The sequence below is a fragment of the Montipora capricornis genome, chromosome 12, assembly GCF_036669925.1.
Source record: "Montipora capricornis isolate CH-2021 chromosome 12, ASM3666992v2, whole genome shotgun sequence".
NCBI classification, from domain to species: domain Eukaryota; kingdom Metazoa; phylum Cnidaria; class Anthozoa; order Scleractinia; family Acroporidae; genus Montipora; species Montipora capricornis.
In genome coordinates this window covers 39,177,438-39,187,437 of record NC_090894.1, presented here as the reverse complement: position 1 = coordinate 39,187,437, position 10,000 = coordinate 39,177,438, and the positions used below count along the sequence as shown (strand labels likewise).

Here is a 10,000-nt window from a genome sequence, read left to right as displayed (position 1 = left end):
GGCTGAGGTTCTGGCTTGTAATATACGTTGTAATGGTTTAATTTCTGGTTTGTCTCTTCCTGGTTCTTCGTCTTCTTTGCCTGTTGTTTCTGCGTACGCTGATGATACCACGTTGGTTGTTTGTTCCGTTCCTGCTATTTTGGCTGTTTTTGATGTTTATTCTTTGTACGAGAGGGGGTCTGGGGCTAAATTAAATTTTGGAAAATGCGAAGGTTTGTGGTTGGGTGGTTGGAATGGGCGCACTGACTCACCGGTTAACATTACTTGGTCGTCGGTGAAGGTGAAGGTGTTGGGGGTTTTGCTGGGTCCGGGCAATCTCGAGGAGGACAATTGGAGGCCGCGTATCACCGCGGTGGAAAATGCTTTGAACTCTTGGCGTCAGCGATCGTTATCTTATAAGGGCAAGGCACTTGTTATCAATGCCTTGGCCCTTTCCCGTGTGTGGTACGTGGCCTCTCTAATCCATGTGCCCCGGTGGGTCAGCGTGGAATTAAATACGTTAATTTTTAAATTTTTTAGGGGCGTTAAGCGAGACTTGGTCGCTCGTCGTTTTGTGGTTCAGCCTTCTTGTTTGGGTGGTTTCTCTGTTGTGGATTTTCAGTGCAAGGTTATGGCTCTTCATGTTCAGTGGGTTCGTCGTTTTGTTTCTTCTCCGTCTTCTTGGGTCTCTTTCATGGTTTTTTGGTTTTCTTCTCGGCTTGTCGCTCCTCTGCATCTCGTTTTTTCTGCTCCGCTTTGTTTTTCTCCTGATTCTCTGCCCCCGTTTTATCGTTCTCTGTTGACTGCTTGGCGGGCGTGTAAAGGATCCCTTACGGCGTCTTCTTTGGGTATTGGTTCGGGTATTGATTTTTGTCCTGTTTCTACAATGTCTACGAAATCTGCTTATTTGTTTCTTTTGTCCGAGAATGCTGTCTCTCCTCATTGTGAGGAGAAGTTCTTTACTTTGTTTGGTTCTCTTTATTGGTCTTCTACTTGGCGTCAGCTTTTCTTTTTTGATTTGGATCGTCCCGTTATTGATTTGTGTTGGAAAATTTCTCATGGGGTCCTTTACACGGCCGAGAGGCTTGCTGGTTTTAAGTATGCTCTCTCTACTGCTTGTTTTTGTTCTGCTCCTGTTGAGTCTCTTTCGCATTTGTTCTTTCACTGTCCTCTGGCTGTCAGTGTTTTGTCGTGGCTTCAATCTCTTATGTTCTTGGCTTCTCCTCTTTGTCCTTCTATCTTGGTTCGTCATGCGCTTTTTGGTTTCTCGGGTGATGAGTTATCTGTGGTTCCGCGGGTTTTTGTTTATATGTTGAACGTCTGCAAGTTTTGTGTTTGGGGGGCTCGGAACGATTTTTGTTTCAGAGGTGTTCGTCCCTCGGCAGTTGATGTTATGACGCGTGTGAAGTCTCGTGTTCGGTTTAACCTCCCGTTGTTTTTCCGTCGTTTCCGGTCTGACCGTCGTCGTCGTTATTTTGTCCGTCAGTGGGGTGGTCGTGGTGTGGTGGCTTTATTACATAATGATGCCTTGGTTGTTCATATTTAGGTTCTGGTTTTGTGTTGCGTGGGCGTGCCCTGGCCGTTTTTCTGGGGTGAACCAACGTCTTGCCGTTGGGTGAGTCTGTTGACAGGTGGCCTTTTGCGGGTCGCTTTTCACCCTTGTGCTGGGTCGTGCTTGTTTTGGTTTGTCCAGTTGTTTTTGAGTCCTTATTGTTGTTTTTGTCGGATTGTCATTTACGAGTGTAAGTCAAGCGAGGCATCTCCTAGGTGCAATTCTTTGTTTGTGTGTTTGTCTTTTGTTAATTGTTGGTAGGGGCGGGGTTCGATTCCCCGGCGAAGTTGGCGTGTTGGTGCACCCCCGTTTGAGGTGAACCGTTGTGTTTGACGGATTCGTCATTATGTCTGGCGGCCATTGCACTCACCCTAATGGGGGGCCAGCCATTCGCCTTAAACATAAAAAAAAAACATACTAAAAGAAAGACAGAACATCCTTTAATAACTGTACAAAAATCCGTCATTGATGAGGCCAGTGCCACGTAAGACGTTAAATGATCGTATGGGCCAGTGCCGCGTAGATCAACAACCATTGATTAGGCCAGTGCCACATAAATCAACTATACTCCTATTAGGACAGCACCATATGAAATGACAGACCAAACATTAGGCCAGTGCCTTACAAATAAACGGCATACTGCCTTGGCCAGCGCCAACAACTGAAAAAACATAGGCTAGTAGACACACCGTCCAATAAATTAATCAGTAAATTTTAGTCTAACGGCCTGCTGAGATTTAACATAATGTAATACGCGTGGGATGATACCAACTGGATGGACTACTAAGCAATTTTCCCCTCGAAGAGACTGAAAGAAAAATCAACACCCGAGGCATTGGGATTCCAAAACCTCGAGAAATACCTGGGGATCTTGCGGTTATAATAATTTGCAAAGCAATCTACACTATGCGGACCCCACAAGTCATCGAGAAAAAGAAAAAATTCTTCAGTAATTTGCCAATCATCAGTCTCAATTAAACGACTTATATAAACAGCTTGTTGATTCGAAGTGCTAGGGATCCACTGTACATCTAAATGAATTCCCGATCGGATACAAATATCAAAAATCCCTCTGGCCATTTGTGCAAACCTAATTTCATGCTGCCCACTTCAACAATCTGAGCAGCTACTTGGCTATCCGTAAACCACTTAACATGTGATCCAACACTGAGGCAAATGATTGCAAAGAAAAACTCAATAACAGACAGTTCTCTCCACATTGAACTTTGACCTCTCTCGTTCTCCGACCACGTTTTGTGGCACACAAAATCATTGTTAAAATCAGTAATTGCTCCACCTCCGGTGGAACTGGCGTCAGAATACACAAAATAACTTGGTACCTTACTTACAAAGCAATACCTAGTGTTGATATTAACCATACTTTCCTCCCAAAAATACAGTTCTTCCTTGCAGTAATCGTCAAGAAGGGATGTAGAATCCCAATTATCCTTGCACGCGGTGGACAAGACACAATGTCTGGTCATTATCCTACCAATGTTACCAACTACAGGCCAGGTAGAGATAACTTGACCTGTGAAGGAAGACAACTCTCTCGAGGTAACTTTGAAATCGGCTTCAATAATATGATCAATTGAGTTAATGATCTTAACAATTCTCCTTTCCACAATTTTAAAAGTACCTAATGCAGCATTCCAGGTAATACCCAGCCAGTCCAATACTTGGGTGGGTTCCCATACCGATTTATCTTCATTGACAACAAAACCTGCGTTGCACAAGTCCGCCCTTACAGCCCGGGCCTTAATGAGACAACTTTCTCTATCCTGAACAATCGCCCAACCATCATCCAAGAAGATGGCTATACAAAGACCCTGTACTCTCCAATACTTTTATTTATTTTTTTTTTTTTAAGGCTTCAAAACCTTAGTGAAAACCCAAGGGGCAGAGGACAGACCGAACGGGAGCACAGTAAAAACATAAAATATTTCCTTAATGGAATCGGGCGCACGCCATGAAAACCCCAGAAAAGTTTGGTGCTCTTGTGCAATGTCTACATGATGGTAACCACTTTTTAAATCGAAGGAAAACATGAACCCATCCTTCACAAAATAAGACATAGCAATTTTCCAATCCTCGTACTTAACACTTTGCTTAATTAATGACTTGTTGACATGGCGGAAATCGAGAATAACCTCTTCTTACCGCATGGTTGTTCAGAAACTGACAAAGGATTTACAACAAAACGGCTGCTCATTAACCAAACGCACCCGGTCTGAATTAAGGAGCTCAAGAACAGCTTGATCCACAAAAACAGCATAAATACGAGCCGACTTATTATTTTTCAGTTTTACGGCCAACGGAAAACTAATGAATGGCAGTCTGTAGCCATTTTCAATAATAGACAAAATGAAATCCGGAGCACCTATAGATCTGCAGAAAACTAAATTATTCTTCAGATTACCCTTAACACGTAATGAATGTCAGCTTTCAAGTTCGTAATCCTGTGTAAACTGATGTACCTGCGCCAAGGCATCATCATTGCTTTGGTTGAGCTGATTGGCCTGAGGCTGGCTTGTTGTAGGAGATTCCAGGGAAAGAATTGTAGCTAAGGGGCTGGTAACTTCCCGGCCAGAACAAGGATTGGCAGTCCTTAGCCCAGTGTCCAAATTTGCCGCATTTGAAACAGCGGAAGAAGTCGCCAAAAGCGTCTCTACGGCCTGAAAGATAAAGGCAATGACGAAACCTGTAGTAAACGGGAGGTGAGGGGGGGGGGGGGGGTGTGGGGCTTAAAGCAGAAAGATGAATAAACTGTATGGAACCGCAAGCGTGAATGGTACTCAAGAGACAGCGGAGGGTATAAATACTAATAACTGGCCAATCCTGACATACATGAAAAACAGAATGCACAATAGTGGGTGCGGCAGGTGTGAAATGAAAACACCGCAACTAATTACTTGCAATACCAGCAGAAAATATATTTACGTTCTAATTCGCTTCGCTCAAACGAACGTAAAACATTTTACCCTTAAATTCCCGTAATACAAACAAATACCACGAGAAATATGGTAGGATGCGCAAGCGTATCCAAAACACCTATGAACATACAAAGTATAGAGGAGACTCTTTATCTTATACCACGAAAAAGTTGATTATCAGTGCCCAAAGCAATTCTTGGTTTCTTTCCACGATCACTGGAGAGTTGTTCTTTTTGGCGTCTCTTGCGACTCGCAGCTTCCCTTGCCTTCTTAAGACGTTTTTCATCTTCGGAGCCGGATGCAAGTTCGTCTGACTCGTACTCGGCTACGACCTGCCAGCCGTCCATGCTTTTATCAGCGATTTTTATCAGCTTCTGCCGCTTTCGAATACGTTGCCTGCCTTCTTGGGAAAGCTTCTTGATTTGCGACAACTTTGGCTCGATGCTTTCACTCTCGGTTTCAATACTTTCCAAAATGGTATCCAGCTCGGCATTAAGCTCAAATTGTTTCTGGTTCCCTTTGAACTTTAGCTGCACAACTTCTTTATCTAACTTACTTCTATGCTCGATTTGCTTTCCTTTGTCTTCTAATTTTTTATCAAGAAAATCTTTGAACATGGAAAAGACTTGATCAACGGCTGCTGAGTTGCCTCCACTGTCACCCGAAGACGTTTGGAATACTTCAGCCGAAACGGACGAACCTTCGCTCTGTATCTGGTCGTTGGGCATCACACGAATAGATGGGCTTAAAGCAGAAAGATGAATAAACTGTATGAAACCGCAAGCGTGAATGGTACTCAAGAGACAGCGTAGGGTATAAATACTAATAACTGGTCAATCCTGACATACATGAAAAACAGAATGCACAATAGTGGGTGCGACAGGTGTGAAATGAAAACACTAATTACTTGGAATACCAGAGGAAAATATATTTGGAAAGCTTGGCAAATTCGTCTCACCCCTGCGCATGATTAGCACATTAATGCCACAAACGTGTCACACCAGACCTCCCGCTGCTGTTCAAGTTAAAAAGCTTGAAGCAAGCATAGGATGCTCGCATCTTGGTCAGGTTGTCTTCTAAACCACAGAGCTGGATGACATTAAACTCTCTTACTCATAAGATTTAACGTTGACAAGTGGTCTTGTGACATTTCCAGAGCTGGTCGCTCGTGTCACTTTTGTGCCTAATCCTAAGCTTTCTTCCGACCTGATGCTCTCTTCAATAATATATCTGATCACGGACGACGAGGTGTCGAGGCAAAAACAGACGATGCAAATGAGAAGCTGAAGGCATCGCGGTGGCGAACATTTAAGTGCAAATCGCATAATTATCACTTACCCAGCGTGGTTCCGGGAAACGGGGAATATAGCGCCCACTTCGCATGCGGGAGGTACCGAGATCGACACCCAGATTTTCCACAGGCAGCCTGTTGTATTGTTACCAAGTCTAATCATGTCATGTCTGCGAGTCTTTCCTTGGAATGAAGAGCAGTTTATCTGCTGTAAACTTCTAAACAAGGTCTCTATTGGTTCAACGATTGGAACTCCTGTTCACCTGGTGATTGTGAAATCACTGGGACATTCATGGCAAGTGACAGAAAAGGAGCCTCACGGAGGAATGAGCTCCACCTGCTGATTTTTTCAGGAAAATTGGAATCCTCCATTTTTTAAAGCTGTCGATGTTGACCCGAAAAACGTCCGTAATCAACTCTACAGATGAATGAAAATCGCTTTCAAGGCAAAGACCCTTTGACAAAGGTGACGAAGTGATCTTCCGATTGGCCCCTCAGTCATGGCCAACCTTGACTTGTTTGCCTACAGCTGGCCTATGCCAATCAAAACTAAGCGTCCCTGGGTGGGCTTGAACCACCAACCTTTCGGTTAACAGCCGAATGCGCTAACCGATTGCGCCACAGAGACAGGTCTGAACGCTTGGCCGAGGACAAGATTGGAGATATCTTACAGGAGCCCCTGTTCCTTAATGAGCTAATTGTTGTACAAAACAATCCTCTTCTGTATACGGATTGGATTGCGGCTGGTATTTTGCGTGTTAAGGATATATGCTACGAGGTCGTTCCTGGTTTTTTACCTGTATCAGCGGTCCTCGAAATGTTATCGGATCAGCCTGCGCGGCCTATCTCGGAAATGCATCGACAGTTTGATGAAATTTTGGGTGCTTTGCCTCCGGAATGGAAAGATCAGATTTCCATGCGCCACCCAGAAACCCAGCCAAGTGTACAACCATCTTTTGGAATCGTTAACCCGGTTTCCGGTCAGCCTCCTACTGATCTTCTGCAATGCAAGAGGCGTCATTTTTACCATCAGTTACACCAGTCCAAGAAACCAGTAATACCGGCTACAAATTACTGGAAAAGAACCTTGCAACCAGAGCCCGTTTATGACTCTGAGCAGTGGAGAGTTGTTTTCTCTCCACTGATAACCAACCGACAAGGAGACCTCAAGAAGATCGTACACCGAGTGATCCCAACCGCTCTTTCGCTGCGAAGGATGGGAATCCTAGACTCTGACAGTTGCTATAGATGTGGTTTAACAGACACCATAGAACATGCATTTCTTGATTTTTTACCTATTATGAATTTTTGGGCCTTTGTCCAAACCTTTATTAACAGGATCTTAGGAAGTAATCAATCACTTTCGAGGCATACTAAATTACTAGGTAGACGTGGTGGGCTTTCAAGCAAACCGCAAGTTGATTTATTAAACTGGACTTTATCAGTGGCGAGATATTCTATACATACGTCGATTGTGCAACATAGAGCTCACCAAATCACTGTAACGCCGGAAGCACTTTTCAAATCTGCAATCAAAGCCCACTTACGGTTTAAGTTTAAGTTATCTTGTATTAGACAGAATCATGAAAGTTTTAAGACCACATGGTGTCTGGGCGAAGCTTTTGCCAGAGTGGACGGAAATCGTTTAGTATTTACATTCTAATGACGTTAAAACGTTACATTTGCTGTGATTTGTGAATTGAACTCGGTTAATATATTTTTTTTTATGTGTAAATAAAAAAAGCTCTTTTTGAGCCTTTTTAGACAACAAAAAAAGATCACGTCCGCCTCACACGCGGAAGGTCGCAGATTCAAGTCCTGCCGAAAACAAAATGCATTTTTGAGGAGCCTATACCTGAAGCTAAACGACCACAACTCCAGGTTTCTCATTTTAAAGACTGCTACACCATGTTTATTCCAGCCCAACAACCTGCACTCCCGCAATCTCCAAAGACCATTGATCATATGTTGTCAAGTCCAAGAAAATGCACTTTCCTTCTGTCCGTCTGGGTCTGTGCATCGGTACCAGTTAAACGCGAATTGCCTCAACTCAGCTACTTCACTCACGTGGTGATTAACAATGAGACAATTTAGACATAGAACACCACATTAGGACAAGTGGTAGGGTTTCTTTTCAACTCTCGCTCAAGTAATTTGCAACACAGTGGGCGTGACGGTAGCTTTCCCTGCACGGCCTGTTGGTCTAGTGGCATGATTCTCGCTTTGGGTACGAGAGGTCCCGGATTCGACTCCCGGACAGGCCCTTTTATACAGCAATGTTCATAGATCAAGAACTTGCCGTCAGTATCACGCCCCAACATACGGCACACTCTGACTTCTTTCGCCATTGGAGGTCAACGTATAAAATTGAATCATGAATTGGAAAGCTTGGCAAATTCGTCTTACCCCTGCGCATGATTAGCACATTAATGCCACAAACGTGTCACACCAGATCTCCCGCTGTTGTTCAAATTAAAAAGCTTGAAGCAAGCATAGGATGCTCGCATCTTGGTCAGGTTGTCTTCTAAACCACAGAGCTGGATGACATTAAACTCTCTTACTCATAAGATTTAACGTTGACAAGTGGTCTTGTGACATTTCCATAGCTGGTCGCTCGTGTCACTTTTGTGCCAAATCCTAAGCTTTCTTCCGACCTGATGCTCTCTTCAATAATATAACTGATCACGGACGACGAGGTGTCGAGGCAAAAACAGACGATGCAAATGAGAAGCTCAAGGCATCGCATCGAACATTTAAGTGCAAATCGCATAATTATCACTTACCCAGCGTGGTTCCGGGAAACGGAAAATATACCGCCCACTTCGCATGCCGGAAGTACCAAGATCGACAACCGGATTTTCTACAGGAAGCCTGTTGTATTGTTACCAAGTTTAATCATGTCATGTCTGCGAGTCTTTCCTTGGATTGAAGAGCATTTTATCCGCTGTAAACTTCTAAACAAGGTCTCTATTGGTTCAACGATGGGAACTCCTGTTCACCTGGTGATTGTGAAATCACTGGGACATTCATGGCAACTGACAGAAAAGGAGCCTCACGGAGGAATGAGCTCCACCTGCTGATTTTTTCAGGAAACTTGGAATCCTCCATTTTTTAAAGCTGTTAATGTTGACCCGAAAAACGCCCGTAATCAACTCTACTTAAGAATGAAAATCGCTTTCAAGGCAAAGACCTCACACATAGACTCGCTTTGACGAAGGTGACGAACTGATCTTCCTATTGGCCCCTTAGTCATGGCCAACCTTGACTTGTTTGCCTACAGCTGGCCTGTGCCAATCAAAACTAAGCGTCCCTGGGTGGGCTTGAACCACCAACCTTTCGGTTAACAGCCGAACGCGCTAACCGATTGCGCCACAGAGACAGGTCTGAACGCTTGGCCGAGGACAAGATTGGACAAACTTCCACTCAATCTTGACCACGACTATGCGATGAGCCTTCTAAATTCCTGCAGCCATTTTTTCGTGTCCTTTTCAGACACGAAAGTAGCAGTGTCGAGAAAAAGAACAACCAGGCCAGAACGTGTTGTTAACGATCCTTTGATTTCCTTCTACTCATGCCTCACTTGCTTCGTTATTCCCAACAGCTGTCGACAAAACAACCAGCCCACAACGTCTTTGAAGAAATTTTTAACTTTCCTTTGATTTTGTTGCACTAGTGGTAACCCTTGAGAGCATTTATTCAGTGGACTTACACTCCAGTATCTTAATGTTCCATTTCACGGTGACAACTCTATGCCGCAAGAATCTTCGAGTTTCACGCACACCAAAGACAAAGAAACTTTAAAAGCAAACCCGATTTTAAATACGCTTTTTGCAATCCCTGAAGTTCCTCATTCTTAAAAGAAAAGCCTTACATCAGAAGAGTGCAGTTGTGAAATTTGGATCACTTGAGAGCACAGTGATCCTTTTTAATTTCATACTCCTTAACATTCCACAAATGTTTAACCTCTCACAAAGTCGTGCTTGTTTTTGTAGTGTAGTGGTTATCGCATCCGCCTCACACGCGGAAGGTCGCAGGTTCAAGTCCTGCCGAAAACAAAATGCATTTTTGAGGAGCCTATAGCTGAAGCTAAACGACCACAACTCCAGGTTTCTCATTTTGAAGACTGCTACACCATGTTTATTCCAGCCCAACAACCTGCACTCCCGCAATCTCCAAAGACCATTGATCATATGTTGTCAAGTCCAAGAAAATGCACTTTCCTTCTGTCCGTCTGGGTCTGTGCAT

General features: G+C 43.9%; 3 non-coding genes across 3 annotated transcripts; 1 reads left to right on the top strand and 2 right to left on the bottom strand.

Moving 5' to 3' along the window:
* Positions 1–6,309: 6,309 nt before the first annotated feature.
* Positions 6,310–6,383, bottom strand: Trnan-guu (transfer RNA asparagine (anticodon GUU)). Its single transcript has one exon. It is a non-coding gene; the product is annotated as a tRNA-Asn (tRNA).
* A 2,677-nt stretch (positions 6,384–9,060) lies between these two features.
* On the bottom strand, positions 9,061–9,134 carry Trnan-guu (transfer RNA asparagine (anticodon GUU)). The gene has a single exon. It is a non-coding gene; the product is annotated as a tRNA-Asn (tRNA).
* A 603-nt stretch (positions 9,135–9,737) lies between these two features.
* Positions 9,738–9,810, top strand: Trnav-cac (transfer RNA valine (anticodon CAC)). Its single transcript has one exon. It is a non-coding gene; the product is annotated as a tRNA-Val (tRNA).
* Positions 9,811–10,000: the final 190 nt, after the last annotated feature.